This window comes from Octodon degus, unplaced genomic scaffold (assembly GCF_000260255.1).
Source record: "Octodon degus isolate 3935 unplaced genomic scaffold, OctDeg1.0 scaffold00063, whole genome shotgun sequence".
Lineage (NCBI taxonomy): Eukaryota > Metazoa > Chordata > Mammalia > Rodentia > Octodontidae > Octodon > Octodon degus.
The window spans coordinates 6,966,634-6,973,282 of record NW_004524639.1 but is presented as its reverse complement, the minus strand read 5'-3'; the positions used below and the strand labels follow the sequence as shown (position 1 = coordinate 6,973,282).

Genomic DNA, 6,649 nt, shown 5'->3' with positions numbered 1-6,649 from the left:
GGGGGGGGCGCTACTGAGGATTGAACTCAGGACCTTGCACTTGCCATTCCAGTGCTTATTCTACTGAGCTATCTCCCCAGCCCCCCCCCCACGTTTTCTTTATACACTCATCTGATGATAGGCATTTGGGCAGTTTCCAAGATTGAACTATTATAAATTGTGCTGCTATAAACAGGGGTGTGCATACATTGCTGTGATCAGATGCATTTAACTCTTTCAGGAAGATACTTAGAAGGGTAATAGCCGAGTCAAATGGAGCCTCTACTTTCAGAGGGTTTTTTTTTTTTTTGAAGAAACTCCATACTGATTTGCATATTGGTTGTGTGAATTTACACTACCACCAAGAATGAAGAGGGTTCCTTTATCCCTGTAGCCTTGACAGCATTTGTTATGGGTTGCTTTCTTGATAATAACCATTCTTCTGCAGGAAGATGGGCTCTTGGTGTCATCTTAATTTGCATTTCTTGAATGTGCAGTGATGTTAAACATTTTTATTATATTTGTTTGCTGTTTATATTTCTTCATCTGAGAAGTATCTATTCATTTCAGATGCCCATTTTTGCATTGGGTCTTTAGATTTAGAGGGTCCTTTTTTTGAGTTCTCTATATAGTGTACATGTTAGTCCTTTGTCTGAGGAAGTGTTGGTAAAAATGTTTTCCCATTCTGAGGGCTGTCTCTTCACTCTGTTGGTTTCTTTTGCAGTGCACAAATTATTTTTTATTTTATTTTAAATTAAAAAAAATATCTATTTATTTTTAAGATTTATGTATTTATTTGGTACAGGGTCTTGCTATGCAGCCTAGACCACTAGTCATCTTCCTGTCTCAGCCTCCTCAATGCTGGGATTACAGGTGTGTGCCACCACACCTGGTTTCAGTGTCTGTCTTGGTGCAGGGCCGGCACAGCATGCAGTACTAGGGGTTGAATTTGGGTCCTTGTGCTTGGTAGGCAGGTGCTTAGACCCCTGAGCTATTTCCCCAGCTTTTCATTTTTTAAAGAAAGTACAAAATAGTATTAAAACCAAAAAAATTACAAATGATACAGAATTTCACTAAACAAAATTATATGAATTTCACAGCATTTGATGTATTTCATAGTGTTGTCTTCAAATTAGTTGTTCATATTACCGGATATGCACATGCAAAATTGGAAGGAGAAAGAAAAAAGGAAAAAATATAAGAAATTAAGAAAAGAGAAGAAAAAATGGAAAAAGGAGACAAAGAAAATTAAGCATTGTCTGCTCCTTTCCACAGACCAGCAGAAATCCACAGCACAGTTGTACAAACCATCCTGCTTACATAGATATCTTTCCCCCACTCTCTTGTCCTTCTCATCTCAGTAATTCCCTCCTTTTGAGGATTTTCATTCCCTTTTCCCAGTATCTATTGTACCCTCCAGACTTTATTTTCTTTTTCAGATTCTTACACTAAGGAGACAATATGATGTTTGCACATGCGGGTTTGATTTATTTCACTTCAGAGTATGGTTTCCAGTTACATTCATTTATCAATAAAAGCCTCAAATTTATCCTTTTTATAGCTGAATAATACTCCATCATGTAAAAATAGCACATCTTCTTTATCCATTCCTTAGAGATGGACATTTGGGCTGCTTCCAAGATTGAGCTGTGACAAATTTTGTTGCTATAAACAAGGGTGCACATATATCACTGTGGTATAAGGTTTTTAGTTCTTCTGGAAAAATACCCAGGAGGGGAAAAGCTGGCTTGAATGGGATCTCCAATTCTATCTTTTTAAGGAATCTTCACACTGATTTCCATAGTGGTTGTACCGGTCTGCACTCTCACCAACAGTGGAGAAGGGTTTCTTTTTCCCCACAATCCCTCCAGCATTTCTTATTGATTGACTTCTTGATGATAGCCATTCTTTCTGGAGTGAGATGGAATCTCAGTGTTGTTTTAATTTGCATTTCTCAAGTGACCAAAGATGTTGAACATTTTTTCATGTACTTATTTTCCATTTTTATTTCTTCCTCTGACAATTGTGTGTTCATCTCAGGTGGCCATTTTTGGATTGGGTCCTTGAATTTTGGAGGCTTGACTTTTCTTTCATGTACTTAGTATAGGGTCTGCAGGGTCTCACTACATAGACTGGACTCATAGCGATCTTTCTGTTTTCAGCCTCCCAAGAGCTGGGGTTGTAGGAATATTTTTTTTGGCTGGCTCAGGCTGCCTTAAGGGTGGGTCTGGTAAGGCAGGTCGAGGTGGGGTTTAAACCATGGTATCCTGTGCCTGACTGCATTTGCATGAGCAGGCACTTAAACAACTGAGCTAACTGGCAGGCCCCCAAGCTGGGATTACAGGCACGTGCCACCACGCCAAATCTTAGTCACCATCTCAGTGCATCCTGGTGGCCGGGCCGGCACTGCATTCCGGGGATTGAACCCCAGCCACTGAGCTCTGCCTAAGCAGGCATTTTAGTCTGCTCAGCTATCTGGCCTGCCTTTGGAGGCCTGACTTCTAAAAAATTCTTTACGTGTTTTAGAAAGAAGGCCTTATCGCTTCTCGGCCTTTTGGCTAAGATCAAGTGTAGAAAGAAGGCCTTTGTCAGAGGGACAGTTGACTATAATTTTTTCACAGTTCATGGGTTTTCTTTTTACTCTGTTCATGATTTCTTTTGAAGGTGAACAAATTTTTTTAATGATAACATTCCTTTTGCTGATTCTTTGTGATATTTCTTGTTCTATTGGGGTTTTGTTTATAAAATCTTTGCTTATACCTATGACTTGAGGAGTTTTACTTATTCTTTCATCCAACACATTAAGTGTTTCTGTTCTAACATTTTATTTATTTATGTATCTATCTATTTATTTATTTATTTTGCGGTACTGGGGATTGAACTCAGGATCTGGCACTTACCATGCAAGTGCTTATTCTTCTGAGCTATCTCCCTCGCCCTGTTTTAACATTTAGAACTTTGATCTGTTTATTTTTTGTTTTAGTGCATGGTGAAAGTTATGGGTCTAGGTTTAATCTTTGCCATGAGCAAAACCAATTTTCCCAGCACCGTTTATGAAAGATACTATCTTCCAGTGAAGTGCATGGCCCCTTTTTCAAAAATAAGGCGCCTGAGTGTGTTTGGAGTTGTTTCTGGTGTTCTAATCTATTGACTCTTGGGTCTTTTTTGTTTTGTTTGTTTTGTTTTATTTTGCAATATTGTGCTGTTCTTACCATAGTACTTTTTAGTATAATTTCAAGTCAGAAATTGTGATGCTTCCTTCCTTATCTTTGTTGCCCAGATTTTCTTTTTCTTTTTCTTTCTTTCTTTCTTTCTTTCTTTCTTTCTTTCTTTCTCTTTCTTTCTTTCTTTCTTTCTTTCTTTCTTCTTTCTTTTTCTTTCTTCTTTCTTTCTTTCTTTCTTTCTTTCTTTCTTTCTTTCTTTTTGTATTTTAGGGAAGGGTCTACAGGGTGTTCAGGGTCTCACTACTAGATCGGACTTGTAGAAGCTGGAATTACAGGTACATGCCACCATGCCCAGTCTCAATTGCCATCTCAGCGCGTCCCTGCACCTACTTGCAGGTGCTTTAAACCGTTGAGCTATTTGACCTGCCCTTCTTTCCATTTTCTTATATCCTCCTCAGTCTTCTTTTTCAGAGTACTGTAGTTTTTAGTGTAAAGTTTTTTTACTTCCTCCATTACATTGATTCCTAAGTATTTTGTTTTTCTTGATGCTATTGCACAACATGTTATTTCCCTAATTTCTCTATTAGTGGGTCGGTTATTTATGTAGAGGAATACTACTGATTTTGAGCTTTGATTTTATATCTTGCTATGTTATTGAATTTAGTTATTAAGTCTAGGGGACTTTTAGTGTAGTTTTTGAGGTCTTTTATGTAGAGTATCATGTCATCTACAAATAATGATAATTTAACTTCTTTCTTTCCTATCCTTATTCCTTTTATTCTCCCTCTCTTGTCTAATTGCTCTGGAAAATGTTTCCAGAACTATATTAAATAGGAGTAGTGATAGTGAACATCCTTGTCTTGTTCCTAATGTTAGAGTGAAAGCTCTCAGTTTTTGACTATGTAGCATAATACTTACTGTTGGTTTGTCATAGATAGTTTTTATCATATTGAGATAAAGAACTTTTATACCAGTATTTTGTAGGTTTAAAAAAAACATGAATGGATCTTGAATTTTGTCAGATGATTTTTGTGCATCTATTGAGATGCTCATATATTTTTTGTCCTTGACTTTGTTAATATAATGTATTACATTTATTGATTTACATATGTTGAAGCATCCCTACATCTCTCAGTTGAATCCTACTTGGTCATGGTGTATACTCTTCCTGATGATTTGCTGCATTCTGTTTTGTTGCATCTATATTTTTATTAAGGAGATTTGCCTGTAGTTCTCTTTTTCTGTTGAATTCTTCTCCAGTTTTGGTAGCAGGGTAATACTTGTTTCAGAGATGAATTTGGGAGGCTTGCTTCCTCTTCAATTTCTTTAAAGATTTTGAGAAGTAGTTGCTTTATGTCTTCTCTGAATTTCTTGTAGAATTTAGCACTAAATTAATCAGGGACTGGGCTTTTCCTTTTTTAGTGGGTTTAAATACTTATTCAACTTATTGACTAATATTGGGTAATTTTTATATCGTCTTGATTCAGCTTCGGTAATCCATAGTATCGAGGAATCTGTCCAGCCTATATTTTCGGTCTTATTAAAGTACAGTTCTTGAAGTAGGTATTGATGATTTTCTGGATTTCCATAGGATCTGTTGTGATTTTACCTTTTTCATTCCTTATGTCATGAATTTTTAAGTATTTTATTTTCCTGTTTGATAAGGTTGGCTAAGGGTTTATCTCTTTTATCGAATCTTACAAAAATCCAGCTTTTGAGTCATTGATGCTTTGTATTGTCTTCTTGTGCTCCACTGAAATAATTTTTATTTATTTATTCATTTATTTTTATGTATTTTAGTGCAGGGGAGTCTTACAGGGTCTCACCACACAGATTGGACTCGAACTGATCCTCCTGTTTTCAGCCTATCAACTGCTGGGATTACAGGTGTGCCTAGAGGTGGGGCCAACATGGCACGTGGGGGACTGAACCCCAGTCGCTCTGCCTGCTTAAGCAGGTGCTTTAGTCCCCTGAACTATAAGGCTAGCCTATTGAATTAATTTCTGATGTGCTCTTTATAATTTTCTCCCTCTTCTTTGCTTTGGGTGAAATTTGCTCTTGTTTTTCTAGTAAAAGCTTGAGGTTGAACATTAGGTTATTTATTTGAAGTCGCTCTGTTTTTGTGATGTTAGAATTCACTGCTATAAGTTTCCATTTTAGGATGTTTTCTTTGTATCTGATAAGTTCAGGTGTGTTATATTGGCATTACTGTGTATTTTGTTGTTTATGTATTTATTTATTTGATACAAGGTCTCACTATGCAGTTCAGACTTGTAGAGATCCTCTTGTTTCAGCCTCCCCAGCACTGTGATTAAAGTGCACCACCATACCCAGTTTGGGGTCCAACACGGCATGCCTGGGCTTCTGGGGCTAGCATGGTATGTGGTACCGAAGATCGAACTTGGGTCCTTGCCCTTGGCCACGCAGGTGCTTAGACCACTGGGCTACCTTCTGAGCCTGGCAATATTATTTAATTGCAAAAATTTTCTAATTTTTTCTTTAATTTTATCTGTGATCCATTGGTTGTTCAGGAGGGTGTTCATTAATTTCCATCTGTTTTTGCAGTTTCTTTTGCCATTGATTTGCAATTTCATTACAATATGATCTGATTATATGCATGTTCTATTTCTGACAATGAAGTGTTGTGGACCCTTGATAGAATTGTGTTGCTTCTCCTTTGATTTTTCTCTTTCTTTCTTTTTTGGCAGAACTGGGGATTAAACTCAGGCAAGTGCTTGCCAGGCAAGTGCTTATTCTACTGAACTATCTCCCCGGCTTTGATTTTTCATTGTCGTTAATGTTTGTTTTATACAGTTGGATGTGCTGGTATTTAGTGCGTATATCTTTGTCATTGCGATCTCTTGTATTGTTCTTTTTTTTCTGGACTCAGAATTCTAATTATTTCATTATCAGTTGTGCTTGAATTTATACAAACATAAAACTATGCGAATATTTCCAGTGCTTAGGTATCTTTTATAATTATAAACAAACATACATTATATCAAACTTTAAAAAATGTATACTCAGATTAGTTTAATATGATATATTATTGTTCTTCTCAGGATAAATCTCTGCTTACAAAGTGAATGGCAAGGGCCAGGGAGATAGCTCAGTGGAACAAGCGCCTGCCTGGCAAGCGCAGGGTCCTGAGTTCAATCCCCGATACTGGAAAAAATAGAACAAAACAAGAAAGGAGCAAAGTGAATGACAAGTCTGACTGTTGAATGATACCATGCCAATTCTGACTTTGAGATAGGTGTATATTATATAATAACAATATTTCCAATATTTGTCTTTTTTTCCTGTAAATCCAAGATACAGGGTGTGAATTAATTATATTCCTTAAATTCTGGCACACTCTCCTGATTTGTCAGTTAAAAAGTTAGTTGGGAGACCGCTGTCCTGTGTTATTTCATTATGTTTTTCTCCTTTCTTCTCCTCTGTCTTCCCAGTTCCTGCAATCCCTATAAGTTCCCATTTGAATGTATATCCTCCATATTTGCTTT

General features: G+C 36.9%; 1 pseudogene; it reads left to right on the top strand.

The window, feature by feature from the left end:
* The first annotated feature begins 2,517 nt into the window (after window positions 1-2,517).
* Window positions 2,518-2,671, top strand: LOC111817594 (annotated as a pseudogene).
* The last annotated feature ends 3,978 nt before the right edge of the window (window positions 2,672-6,649 follow it).